This window comes from Macaca thibetana, chromosome 10 (assembly GCF_024542745.1).
Source record: "Macaca thibetana thibetana isolate TM-01 chromosome 10, ASM2454274v1, whole genome shotgun sequence".
Taxonomy (NCBI): Eukaryota; Metazoa; Chordata; class Mammalia; order Primates; family Cercopithecidae; genus Macaca; species Macaca thibetana.
This window is the reverse complement of record NC_065587.1, coordinates 83,018,533-83,033,406: the sequence shown is the minus strand read 5'-3', so window position 1 is coordinate 83,033,406 and position 14,874 is coordinate 83,018,533. Positions and strand designations below refer to the sequence as shown.

Genomic DNA, 14,874 nt, shown 5'->3' with positions numbered 1-14,874 from the left:
CAAGTATACATACAAATAATTATTATCCAAAATATGTGAAGAACTGCTACAAATCCATAAGAAAAATACAAATAACTTAGGAGAATATCAGGCAAAGAACATAACTAAGGTACTTCAAAGAAAAGAAAATCCTAAGGGTCTATAAATATCTAAAAAGGCGTACAACCCAATAGAAACAGAAAAATTCTAAGGAATACAACAACAAAGTGTTGTATTTCCCAAATACTAATAATGGGAATGCAGTAACCACTTTAGAGACAGAGCAGAGAGTGCAGATTGCCGACTTGACACCCACCTTCCCCTTCTTCCTTCCTAACGGTATATTTTGTTCAGGTATCTCCTTCCTCCTGGTGATATTTTTCAAAGAAAACTACCCTTGCCCTCCAGTCAATCATCATGGTCTTGTAGACCCTTATAAGTAATCAATTTAGGCATTGGCATGCGATTTAATTTTAGCCAATGAAACACGAAAGAATGTAGCTAACACAAATTTCTAAAGAAAGTTGCCCTTCCAAAGAGACATAGAGGAATAAATGCCTCTGGCCATTGTTTTGTCTGCGCCTGATTCCTCGTGACTGTGAGGAAAGCTATTGAGTCAATGAATTACCCAAATCTACAGCAGTTCCACCTCTGGACTTCTTATTATATGAGGTGATAAGTTTCTTTATTTAAGCCACTTTAAATTCCATTGTCTGTTACCTGCAGTTAAAAATACCATAACAGAGAAAGCTTAAAATTTTTGCAATATCTAGTATAGGTAAAAAATAATCATCCCTTAAAACCCTGAAATTCTACTTCTAGATATATTCACCAAGAGAAACTCACACATGTGGAATAGGAGATACGTAAAAGAATGTTCCTTGCAGTCTTATTTGTACAGGAGACAACTAAATACAGTTTTGCAGTTAATGAATAAATTAATAGTAAAATAAGTAATTATTGCTATTAATTATAACAGATGAGTAATTATTAATTCTAACATATTTATAATCCCTTTTCTGTTCTTCCTGGAATAAGGCTGCCACTATTATGAGACCAAGGCAACCCACTATAAAGCAACAAGTTGGAAGAAACAGGGGTCGCTGACTATGTCGAGGACCATACTCACCCTGGACCCCCTATTTGGACTTTTAAACAAGTGACAAATCAACATCCATATTGTTTAAGCCACTCGCATTTTGAATTTTTGAAGAGTCACAGCTAACACTAATTTTAATTAGACAAATATGACAACATAAACTGGAAAATACCATCAAATTGATGATAGTAGATGCCTATGGATAAAGAAAGAGGTAAGTGGATGAGAGCGGAAAGTAATTAATAATATTTCAACTTTATTATAATATTATATCCCATTTTTAATGAAGAAGCTAAAGCAAAAATATTAAAATGTTAATCTTTGTTAATTCTGGGTGGTGCATTGTTGTCGTATTAGTCTCAGTACTTCCCTGTTTGTCTTCTAAACAAAAAAAGAAATGGATCACACAGAAAAAGTTTAGCCAAAAAGGAGAAATTAAGGAACAAGAAAAAGAAGAAAGAAAAAGAAAACGCCCTTTCCCAAAACAAGAAAATGTGCTCCTTCTATAAATACAAATTAAATCAATATTAACATACAATGTATCTCCTATTAAGTTAAAGATTAACACTACTCAATGTTACTAAAGAGGCAAAGATTAGGAGGGTGCATATATCCTTTCTTGAAGGCAGTCTTGTAATTACATTAAATTCATTGAAAGGGTGTCATCTCTATAAACCATAACTTTTACCTCAAAGAAGTTATCCTAATAAATATACATAATAAGCATAAAGATTTAGTTAGGAGTATTTTTTCCTTTTTTAAATATGGAATGCTTCACGAATTTGCGTGTCATCCTTGTGCAGGGGCCATGCTAATCTTCTCTGTATCGTTCCAATTTTAGTCTATGTGTTGCTGAAGCAAGAGGAGTATTTTTATAATTTGCTCACAATCTTGAAAAACTGGAAAGCACACAAACACCCAGGTAGAGAGGCTAGTTATGTAGGTCACTGTGCAAAGTCATAAAACAAGTACACCAAAAACAAAACAAAAACTATAATATCTCTGAAGAATATTGATGCAAAACCTCACCAAAATACTAGCAAACTGCATTCAACAACATATTTGAAAAGATCATTCATTATGACAAAGTGGGGTTTATCCCTGGGATGTAAGGATGGTTCAACATATGCAAATCAATTAGTGTGATATATCATATATACAGAACAAAAGACAAAAACTATCTGATCATTTCAATTGATGCTGAAAAAACATTCAATAAAGTTCAACATCCTTTCATGATAAAAACCCTCAAGTAACTGGATATAGAACAAATGAACCTCAACATAACAGCCATATATGACAGACCCACAGCTAGTATCACACTGAATGAGGAAAGCCTTTCCTCTTAGATCTGTGACATGACAAGGATGCCCACTCTCACCACTGTTATTCAACATAGTACTGAAAGTCCTAGCTAGAGCAATAAGACAGGAGAAAGAAATACAGGGCATCCAAATTGGAAAGGAAGAAGACAAAGTTTCCTTATTTGCAGATGATATGATCTTATGTTTTGAAAAACATAAATATTTTACCAAGAACTATTAGAACTGATAAACAAATTCAGTAAAGTTGCAGGACACAAAATCAGCATGCAAAACTCAGTAGCATTTCTATATGCCAACAGTGAAAACCCTGAAAAGAAAATTTAAAAAAGAAATCCCATTTACGATAGCCACAAATAAAATTAAATACCTAGGAATTAACCAAAGAAGTGAAAGATCTGTACAATTAAAAATATAAAACACTGATACAAGAAATTGAAGAGCACATACAAAAATGGAAAGATATTGCATGTTCACGGAGTGAAATAATCAATATTATTAAAATATCCATACCACCCAGAGCAATCTATAGATTCAATGCAATCTCTATCAAAGCATCAATGACAGTCTTCACAGAAATAAAAAAAAATTATGTGGAACCAAAATTAAAAAAAAAAAAACAGAATAGCCAAAGCCACCCTGAGTAAAAAGAAAAGTACTTGAAGGAACCACATTACCTGACTTCAGATTACACTATGGAATTATAACAACCAAAACAGCATGGTACTGGCATAAAAACAGACACATAGCTCAATGGAACAGAATAGAGAACGCAGAAACAAATCCACACACCTACAGTGAACTCATTTTTGACAAAGGTGCCAAGAACATACCTTGGGGAAAAGACAGTCTCTTCAATAATTTGTCCTGGGAAAACTGAATATCCATATGCAGAAGAATTAAACTTGATCCCTCTCTCTCGCCTTACACAAAAATCAAATCAAAATTGATTGAAGATTGAAATTTAAGACCTCAAGCTATGAGGAAACTCATAGGGGAAACTCTTCAGGACATAGGTCTGGTCATAGATTTCTTGAGTAATACCCCACAAGCACAGGCAACCAAAGCAAAAATGGGCAAATGGGATCACATCAAGTTAAAAAGTTTCTGCACAGCAAGGGAAATAATCAACAAAGTGAAGAGAAAACCCACAGAAACAGAGAAGATATCTGTAAACTACACATCTGACAAGGGATTAATAACCAGAATATACATGGAGCTCAAGAAACTCTGTAGGAAAAAAAAATATTAATCCAACTAAAAAATAGGCAAAACAGTTGAATAGACATTTCTCAAAAGAAGACATACAAATAGCAAACAGGTGTAGGAAAAAGTGGTCAACACCACTAATCATCAGGTAAATGCAAAGCAAAACAACAAAGAGATGTCATCTCACCCCAGTTAAAATAGCTTTTATCCAAAAGACAGGCAATAACAAATGCTGGCGAGGGTGTGGAGAAAAGGGAACCACTGTACACTGTTGGTGGGAATGTAAATTAGTACAACCACTATGGAGAACAGTTCTGAGGTTCCTCAAAAAACTAGAAATACATCTTTCATATGACCCATCAATCCCACTGCTGGGTATATACCCAAAAGAAAGGAAATCAGTATATTGAAGAAATATTTGCACTCTCATGTTTGTTCCAGAACTGTTCACAACAACCAAGATTTGGAAGCAACCTAGGAGTTCATCAGCAGATAAATGGATAAAGAAAATATGGTACTTATATACAATGGAGTACTATTCAACCAAAAAAAATTAGAAAGAATAAGATGGGTGGGCACGGTGCTCATGCCTGTAATCCCAGCACTTTGGGAGGCTGAGGTGGGTGGATCACCTGAGGTCAGGAGTTCAAGACCAGCCTGACCAACATGGTGAAACCCCGTCTCTACTAAAATACAAAAAATTAGCCAGGCACAGTGGCGCATGCCTATAGCCCCAGTTACTTGGGAAGCTGAGGTAGGTGAATAACACTGCACTCCAGCTTGGGCAACAAGAGTGAAACTCTGTTTCAAAAAAAAAGAATAAGATTCTGCCATTTGCAACAACATGGATGGAAGTTGAGGTCATTATATTACATGAAATAAGCCAGGCACAGAAAGACAAACATTACATGTTCTCACTTATTTGTGGGATTTCAAAATCAAAACGATGGAATTCATGTACACAGAGAATAAAAGAATGGTTACCAGGGTCTGGGAAGATTACTCAGGAGGCAGTGGGGAGGTGGGTGGAGATGGTTAATAGGTACAAAAAGTCTATATATATATATATATACACACACACACACACACACACATATATGTGTATATATATATATGCATGCATATATAAAATAAGAAAAATACCTCATATTTGATAGCATAACAGGGTGACTATAGCCAATAATAATTTAATTGTACATTTTAAAATAACTAAAAGAGTATAACTGAACAATAACACAAAGGATAAATGCTTGAAGGAATGGGTACCCCATTTTCCATGATGTGATTATTACACATTGCATTATTATATTAAAATATCTCATGTACCCCATAAATATATATACCTAGTGTGTATCCACAAAAATTAAAAATAAAAAACAAGTTATAAAACAAGTATACTATTTTCCTAATTTGTTAAAAAAAAAAAAAGTGTGTATACAGGTACAAATTGTAAACGTTTGAAAGGCTTTATACCACCCAATGTTAATACTGGATACTGGGAATTCAGATTATTTTTATTTTCCATTTATTTATTTGTTTATTTATTTATTTAGAGACAGGGTCTCATTCTGTTGCCCAGGCTGGAATATAGTGGGGTGATCATGGTCCACTGTAACCTCCACCTCCTAGGCTCAAGTAATCCTCCCACCTCAGCCTCCCAAGTATCTGGGACCACAGGCATGCACCACCATGCTCAGCTAATTCTTGTATTTTTTGTAGAGATGGAGCTTCATCATGTTGCCCAAGCAAGTCTCGAACGCCTAGGCTCAAGTGATCTGCCTGCCTCAGACTCCCAAAGTGCTGTTAATTGAAACAAGTCTGATGGAAATGGACAGTAGTGGTCAATTCATGTCTTATAGTTAAAAAATGCATATATGGTTCCTGATAGTATAATATTCCAAGTCATAAATATTCATTTATTTTTTAATGAATCTGTAAGCATCACATATTAAAGATACTGAGGAGAAAAAATAGAATTAGGGTACATTCCACCAAAAATCATTCCTTGAGATAACAGGACAACTGGTGGTTTTCCTAAACTGATAAGTGAAGAAATTCATTTTTCTGTCTACTAATAAAAGATGTTGTTCATAAAGGACAAGTCGAAGGGAGTAATAAGGTTCAGAAGAGCCAAATGAAAATAGAAATCCCTATTAGGATTCTGGCACATTATTTAGTAGATAATACATCCTGAACTGGTAAAACTTCCTTCTTAATATTTTCTTTCATGTACATTCTGATACAAATTACCATGAACCCTTAATGTCACAGAATTTTTATTGTATGTTCTAATACCTATACATTTTTTCTTTTCTTTTTTTTTTTTTTTTTTTTTTTTTTTTTTTTTTTTTTGAGACGGAGTCTTGCTCTGACGCCTAGGCCAGAGCGCAGTGGCACAATCTCAGCTTACTGCAACGTCTGCCTCCTGGGCTCAAGCGATTCTCCTGCCTCAGCCTCCCAAGTAGCTGGGACTACAGGTGTACACGACCACACCCAGCTAACTTTTTGTATTTTTAGTAGAGACAGGGACAGGGTTTCACCATGATGGCCAGACTGGTCTCAAACTCCTGACCTCAGATGATCCACGTGCCTCAGCCTCCCAAAGTGCTGGGATTACAGGTGTGAGCCACCGCGCTCAGCTTATACCTATACATTTGTTCTGGTTTCATATCTTGGATGACTCTGTTGCCTCCACTGACATGGCAATGTTAGGCTAGATGTTAACCTGGATACACACCAGAAGTCCCTGAAAGCTGCCCCATATTCCTAATGGATATGTGGGTGATCTGGCTGGGACATGTTGGCCCCATGTTCTATATCCTTGTTTTAATAGCCAAGGCTTAGTTCTAGCTCTCTTGTCAAGGGTCAGTTTTCATTCTCCTAAAGGAAATGGTAGAGGAGACCCTTTCTTAGCCAAGGAATTGCATTTTTGAATGCAGAACAGATAATGACTTGGGAATCCCATGGATTTTCCTGTAAACTTAAAACTGGCAGCTTTTGGAAAGCCTCATCTCTCTTCCCTGGAAGAGCATAAGATGGAAATCAGCAGGATTAGGTCACATTCCAGACTAGTAACACATCTCCATATTTGTGTACCCTTACCATCCTGTACAATCAGATTTTACTGTATTTTAGTCTATATTTAGCTGTCCACTACTCTTTTCATGCTATTATCATTATTAGAATACTGGTCTCATTACATCGATATTATTATTTAGTCCTCATCTATGTACTTTCTTCTTCATAACTGGCCTCTATAATTCAGCAATTTCCTCTATCCATCCCCAAAACTCACTACGAATATGGGTGACCTCTCATATGTACATTATGAATGTTCCTAGAGAATTTCCTGTCTTCCTTGCTTGCACTTACCACCATAGTAACTGATAGAGTCCAAAATCTACCTACTAACTAGGACTCTTTTCACCTCAAATTAACATGCTCTTGCTATCTTAGCACCTCTGATTCTCTCCTTACTATCTCTTCAAAAACTTTTCCTCTTTAGCTGCTTTCAGTCTCATTTCAAATACGTTTTGTAATCTAGAGCACATTGGTTAAATTGTTGCTGACCTTCTCACCCATAGGCCACAGAAAAGTTCCTTTGCCATTCCTTTGAGATTGCTCAAGAAACTATATATCTATGTCATAAGATGGTTTTGTCCAACGTATAATCTATGTACAAGTGGACAGACCAGCTCGGGAAAGTTAGTTATAAAGTCTTTGAAAAACAGAGAATATAGTAAAAGAGATCAGACTTATGAGGCACACCTTGCTATTCAATAAGCATTTGTTGAAAAACTGACCAAGGGAAGACACGTGGCACACAAGGCATCAGACTAGGGGTCTTCTTAGAGTACCAGTTCTACCTTTTCCTTCTTACTCCTTTTGTTCCGTCTGAGTTTCTACTAAACACTCTCAAAGCAACCGATTACTTAGACATCACCACCCATTCCTCCTATTAGCAAATTCTGAGACTTAGATGATAGAAAAATCAATCTAAACAAAACAAAGAGAATGCTAGTAAGTTGGATAAAGTGCTTTAAAAAATTGTAACCTGTCTGAGCCTGAATACCATGTTTTTTGTTAGAATACACATTAATAGGTACCTGAACGAACATCTGCTATACAATTACTAGAAATGAGCTATATTAGAATGGAGATGGTAATATCTGTTCTTTGTTCAGGGACTCTTCCTTAAGCAGAATCAGATAATGTAGGAGCAAAGAAGCCAAGGGAAAAGAAAGTTTCAGAACACAATTGATATAGAATGTGAGCTACACAGGAAGTCTACAGAACATAAGGCAAACAAAACAAAAACATTACACTCATACATCTTGTAGTGTTTTTGTTTTTGCTACTTATATGGATACTGATTAAAAATTTATCTTTTTTTCCCAAATATATTTGGGATCATTATTATTTTTGTGATAAAGTTAGATTACTTTAAACTTCAAACTTCAAGAAAATGCAAGCCTGATTTTCACAAGGGAATTGCTGTCTTACTTTTTTTTTTTTTTTTTTGAGACAGAATCTCCCTCTGTCGCCCAGGCTGGAGTGCGCCCAGGCTGGAGTGCCTCCAGGCTGGAGTGCGTCCAGGCTGGAGTGCAGTGGTGCAATCTCAGCCCAATGCAAGCTCTGCCGCCTGGGTTCACGCCATTCTCCTGCCTCAGCCTCCCGAGTAGCTGGGACTACAGGCACCCACCACCACGCCTGGTTAATTTTTTTGTATTTTTAGTAGTATTTTTTGTATTTTTATTTTCACCATATTAGCCAGGATGGTCTCAATCTCCTGACCTCGTGATCTGCCCCTCTTGGCCTCCCAAAGTACTAGGATTACAGGGGTGAGCCACGGCACCCAGCCTGCTCTCTTCCTTTCTAAAGTTATTTCCTTCCTACTATCACAACTCTCAGTAATGAACAACTTGTTGTCCTTAAAGAAAAATCATTTTCAGGCCAGGTGTGGTGGCTGTCACCTGTAATCCCAGCACTTTGGGACGCCAAGGCAGGCAGATCACCTGACGTCAGCAGTTCGAGACCAGTCTGGCCAATATAGCAAAACCCATCTCTACTAAAAATACAAAAAGTATCCAGGCATGGTGATGCATGCCTGTAGTCCCAGCTACTCCAGCCTGGGCTGGATAGAGCGAGACTCCATCGGAAAACAAAAACAAAAACCTTCAAATAAAAATAACCAAGAAAACAAGATATAAATATGAGCTAAAAGTTCCTTATAATTACCTAAATAATGTATTGTACTTTCTATCAGAAAAATACTTCTCCCTTTATCAGAAGGCTATTTATACTCTGTTAAAACACTTTATACTGAAAACACATAGGATATAATTGTCTGTAACTTCTCACAGATATAAGCTAGAAAGATTTGCTTGTAAGGAACAAATAATAGCAACAATGACAATAATACCAGTGATAACTGTACTTAATTCATATATAAAATATAGGTAAAGCCATTTAACTAATATTTTACTGCACTTAAAATTCTAGACAAAGCATAATTCAGGCAAATGTTTTAAAAATACATGAATCCTACTTTCAAAAAAGTTGAGCTACTTGAAACCACTGTAAAACTAGGATTTTGGGCAGCAAACCTTTGACATTTATATTTTGCTTGTCCTTTCCTACTCTTTGGTCAGTCAACATCCTTTGTTCTTTGTTAATAAACTATGATCTGATAAGCTTATTTCTGACTTGCATTGGGGAAGAAAGGGAGGACAGGATTACACATGAGCGCTTCAGAGTGACAAGTCTGTTCCCTGGGCCACTGAAGAAAACAAAGAGGGGTTACATCCAAAGCTGCTCACATAGTTGTGTGTTGCTTCTATGCAAACATGAGAATTAAACAACTACCAAAAAGCTCCTCGAATTTCTCCAAACAAAAATTAATAACTTTAAAAAGTGACACATTTTTAATTCTTTTTCAAGTCTACCTTCAATTTTTAAAACAACTTTGAATACAAGAATGAAAGCTCATTAAACTATAAATACATTTTGGCAATATTTATGTACTTTAAATAAACTTGTTAAGTCTAGATCTTAATTTTTAAACACACATAAGAAACCTAGTAAAGTATTTGTGAATTTCCAGCATGAATACATTGCAAATGTCAAACAAAACAAAAACAAAACAAAACTTAACTAGTGAAAAAACTATAAAGTTTTTAAATTTCTCAAATTTGAGGTTAATCATTTACAGAATAAGCTAAGTGAGTCTAGTTAATATATAACATATTTGTCATAAATCATGCTTAGAAAATTTAAGTACCTTTATATTTTACAGGAAATTTCCCAATGGTAAATGTGACTTAATTTTTAACTTATTTTATTTGGAATAGATTGTAAAACATCTACATAATCCGAATTTAATCAACTGATACTTGATCCCCCAAAATCTTGCAAATAATAAGTTCATACCAGTTCCCAAGAGGCAATAAATGCTAATTGTAGTAAATCTGCTTCCTGCAGACAGTGCCAATGAAGGGGAGTTTCCAGAGTCATTAATAAACAGATAAAATAGAAAATAGTCTTTGACTATACTTTAAACATGTTTCTTTCAACATTAAGCACATTAATGTACCCAAGTAGTCTAGACTGCAGAGAAATTTCAAAGAGATAATCTCCAATACAAGGAGAACTACAGAGCCAGTTTCCAGGGGAAAAAAAAAAAAAAATCTGACAATTTCAGAAAATCTTCCTTTCAGAAAGTCTATTTGTGTATCTAAAATTAGCACCAAAACTCCAGAAATAGTGAAACAATAAGATGGTTTCAAAATGATGACCCCTTTTGTCCAAACTGCCAACAGTAGCTGGCTATGCAGAGAAAATCACGTGCTTCAGGGCAATCCACTTGTATCATATCTTGTTGATCCACATCTCAATAATCAGACACATATTGATCTGCTCCTATTAACTGTTAGTCATTCCTCCAAAGCTGTATTTTATACTAATCATTGCCAAAGATAAGGAATTTGTCCTTTGATTTGTAATTAATTCTCAGAACCAGCGTTAGATACTGTTATCTCAAAGTCTAGCATCCAGGAGCGAAGGCAGAGCATTTCTCAAATTGTTTCATTCCCAAAGATAAATTGTTAAAGCACACAGTTCAATTTAACATTAGTGAATTGTTTCTTTTGAACTGATCCTAGCCCTACTCATCACTATGAAGATTAAAAGCAACTATCCCCAGGTTTCAACTCAGTCTTGGTATGTGCTTTCTCAGATTTAGTAGTGAACTATTACATCCACCACTTTATTTGAAGTCCATAATAGGAAATTAGGTGGGTCCCACATCCCTGTCTTCATAAATAAGGGAACTAAGGCTCAAAGAGCTCCAGTTATTTTCCCAGGGCCACATAGAAAGTATCATATAGAAATGATTGACTCAATCTGCTTGCTCCAAGTTTCTGATTTTTTCAAGAATCATTTTAAGTCTTTTTTTTTTTTTTTTAAACATTTTAAAACAAGTGAAGGGAGCAGGGCACTGGGGAGTGGCAAGGGGTCAAGGACACAGTTTTGACCTATATCACCTGGAGTTGTATATGCTCTATCTGCATGGCCATATATGGAGGTGCTGAAGAGGGAAGAAAGTAGGGATCAGCAGGCTTCTAGTTTTGCACCAGCTCCTGTCACACTCCCTCACTTTGGCTAGGTACTAGCCTGTTCTGAACCACAATTCCTCCGTTCTTTCCTGGGAGGCCAAGGAGGTGCTTTTTCTCAGTTGTGATTTTTAATTGCCTTTCTCCCAGTCCCCAAAGTGTAACAGTCTATCTTGAGTGTTGGGGAAAAGAAGAGTGTACCAGAGGGTGGGCAAGCAGGCAGGCAGGCAGGGAAATAACCACTCTGATTTTGCTTTGATATCTGTTTCAAGTCCTGTAATGACAGATCTCATTCCAGTGCAGAATGTTTTGGAAATACAGTTAAAAGGGTTATGTGATTGTTTTTAAGTACATTTTAAGTATTGACTAATAAAAGGCAAATATCAGAACAAAGGAACAGTTTAATACAGCATTTTAAAAATCTTTTGGTATTCTAAGGCATCCGTGACCTGCTAAAATCTAATTATTTCTCCAATACCCTTTGGAATTGTTCAGGAAGATGTGGTATAGTGTCTAACTAGTACATTAAGCATCTGGCCTGACTTCACAGAATTACAGATAGCTGAATGTGCACTCTCTATATATTTTATTAACATCCTATAGGCTTATGCTAAGATGTAATACTGATGTGCCCTGACATGCATCACTACCTGTTGACAGAAAAATCTGGGCTAGACTTGAGAGGATCTACAAATAGAGTATCTTTTAAAGATGTTTTGGCAATTTTAACAGAAACTCTGGCTTAAGAAAAAAAAGACAGAGAAAAAGAGCAGTTTCAAGTTTATAAATGTATAAAATATGCCCAAGTTTCAGCATGCTAAAATCTCTGAAAATGAGCTGATCCTTAGCATTCACTCCTTCCTTCTCAGCCTAAGAGTACCCTTTTTCCTTTGGGTCATGCCCTGTCCTCCATTCTCAGTTGTGTGTCTGAGTAAGGCTGGGCTTATCTGCAGCTCCTGCAGTGGGCTTAAGCTCACCAGCATATCTCCCCACCCCATGTAATAGGTTCAGGAATGAACCTATGATCAAATTTAACCAAATGAGAAACACTGACCCCCAGGGCTCTGTGCAGGGGCTTTTGGAGGACGTGTCTCTCCCTTGAACACTGTGTTACGGGAATGTGATATGTGGAACTGTTATTGCCTAAGAGGAAATCCCAGAGCTGCCAAATGTCCACTGTATATAGCCTGAGGAGGCTGCCAGCAATGAGAAAGGCAGGACAGAGACCCAGAGAGAAACTGTATTCTTATTGACATATTTTAAGCCACCGTATCAAGCTTTACCTGAAGTTGTACTATACATTTTAACTTCTCAGTGACATGAACCAATGGATTCCAATTGTTGATTTTGCAGGTAAGGCTTAGCTCTTCAATGACTTGCAACCAAAAGAATCTTAACTGATAACAGTCCAAGACATTTAATATAACAAAAGTATGAACTATTTTTTCTTTTCTTTTCTTTTCTTTTTGAGATAGAGTTTCACTCGTATTGCCCAAGTTGGAGTGCAATGGTACAATTTCAGCTCACCGCAACCTCCACCTCCTGGGTTCAAGTGATTCTCTTGCCTCAGCCTCCCAAGTAGCTGGGATTACAGGCACATGCCACCATGCCCGGCTAACTTTTTGTATTTTTACTAGAAACGGGGTTTCACCACGGTAACCAGGCTGGTCTCAAACTCCTGACCTCAGGTGATCCTCCCTCCTCAGCCTCCCAAAGTGCTCCCAAAGTGGCATGAGCCACTGTGCCCGGCCAAACTGTGTTTTCTTTACACAGTTTTGAAGATTTTATTCTCATGGAGAATGCTGAGGGAAAGGAAAATCATGAAGAATGTTTCTTAGACTTATAAGAACCTTAATATCTTCTAAGATTAAATCTCAGAACTTCATAGTTGTAGGTAGTTTGAGGATCATCTAGTCCTACTAGTTTCTTTTACACAGGGAGTCAATAAATATGTATATGATGAATGAATGAATGAATGTGTGAAGACTGAATGAATGAATGGGTGAATGAGGTAGCTTAACTCTAGACAGACCTGAATTATATTGTTCCATGAAATGACTGTATATTTTAGTCAGTTTCAGCTGGTAGTTGGTAACTAAAAGACAGATGAGGCTTCTGTGTGTATGTTGTTTTTTCTTTTTTTTAATCTGGATATACAAGTAAATGGCAGAACCTGGGAAACCCAATTCCAAATCTAATCTCCTTTCTTGTCCACTAGGGAACATCTCACATCTTCTCACAAAAACAAAGAACACCACAAAGTCCTTTGAGATGACAAGTTCAGATAGTCCTAGCATTTTAAAACTGGGATATGTTATTGAAGTTCATTTCCAAACCAGTTGCTTTCAACCTGAAATGCATTTTCTCATGTACAGTGTTAGATTCACAGGCTAGCCAACAAAACAGAACAAAATGCAAACTAGCAAACACATTTTCAACACAAAATATCTACTAGAACCCAACTAAGTGTTAAGTTCTTGGAACATGAGGTCATGAGATGTGTAAGTACAAGAGAAAAAAAAAATCAATAAAATGCTCTCCTATCTCTTTTTCATTTCCATTTACTAGCTATAAAATTACTTCAAAGGGAAATTTGAAAAATTTTAAAAATCTGTTATTGACCCTGTACTACCGCCCTTTGTGCATTCTTCTCCCATTCTTAGTGTCCTTTTTGTTCCAGGTGCTTGGATGCCCCCCATCTTAAATAATGACAGCTATCATTTTATTGAGCACTTGCTGTGAGTCAGGCACTGAGCTAATACTCAAAGAGATGAAGTAATTTGTCTACAGTCATGTGGCAAAGCCAACATGGAGCCCAGCTGCGCTAGTCTCTAAAGCCCATGTTCTTAAACTACCCAGGTCTACTACACTGGTTGTCCTCCATCCTGAGCCAAGTCCTTCCTACTGTGAGAATCCACCTCCTCCCTTCCTATTACAGCCTAAAGGACTTCATGCTAAAGACTGCCAGCATCCCGTCCCCTTCAAACAAAACAGTCATCCCCTTATTGTAGCCAATGTGCCTTAGAAAACAAAAGAGGAGAGCAATCTGAAGTAACTCATGATAACCTCATGTTTCCAGAGGTTTACACACTATTTCAAAGGGGGTACCTATTATTATAAGTTCACCTCCAACTAGTAGCATTTCAGGTAGCTGATAAAAGTGGGAAGTGAAACAGTATGTAGGCAGCAAAAGAGTATATATTTTGGGACAGCATAGGAGGCCAGAGCCGGGCATGGGGCTCACGCCTGTAATCCTAGCACTTTGGGAGCCCAAGGTGGGTAGATCACGAGGTCAGGAGTTCAAGAGCAGCCTGGCCAACATGGTGAAACCCCGTCTCTACTAAAAATACAAATATTAGCTGGGCGTGGTGATGCATGCCTGTAATCCTAGCTACTCAGGAAGCTGAGGCAAGAGAACTGCTTGAACCCAGGTGATGGAGGCTGCAGTGAGCCAAGATCGCGCCACGTGCTGCAGCTTAGGTGACAGAGAGAGACTCTGTCTCAAGAAAAAAAAAAAAAAAAAGAGAGAAAAAGAATAGGAGGCCAGAGATTCTAAGAGTTTGCCTCCAAAGTCAGTACCCCAGTATAGAATATGTTTTCACAATTTCTTTTCTTTTCCTACATTTTAATCTATAGCTTAAAAGGGGAAAAGAAA

At 36.9% G+C, this 14,874-nt stretch overlaps 1 protein-coding gene and 1 non-coding gene across 7 annotated transcripts in view; both read right to left on the bottom strand.

Moving 5' to 3' along the window:
* MACROD2 (mono-ADP ribosylhydrolase 2) overlaps positions 1-14,874 on the bottom strand; it is a 2,111,745-nt gene that overhangs the window by 1,714,058 nt on the left and 382,813 nt on the right. The window lies entirely within an intron of this gene.
* Positions 1,837-1,939, bottom strand: LOC126929965 (U6 spliceosomal RNA). The gene has a single exon (XR_007717391.1). It is a non-coding gene; the product is annotated as a U6 spliceosomal RNA (small nuclear RNA).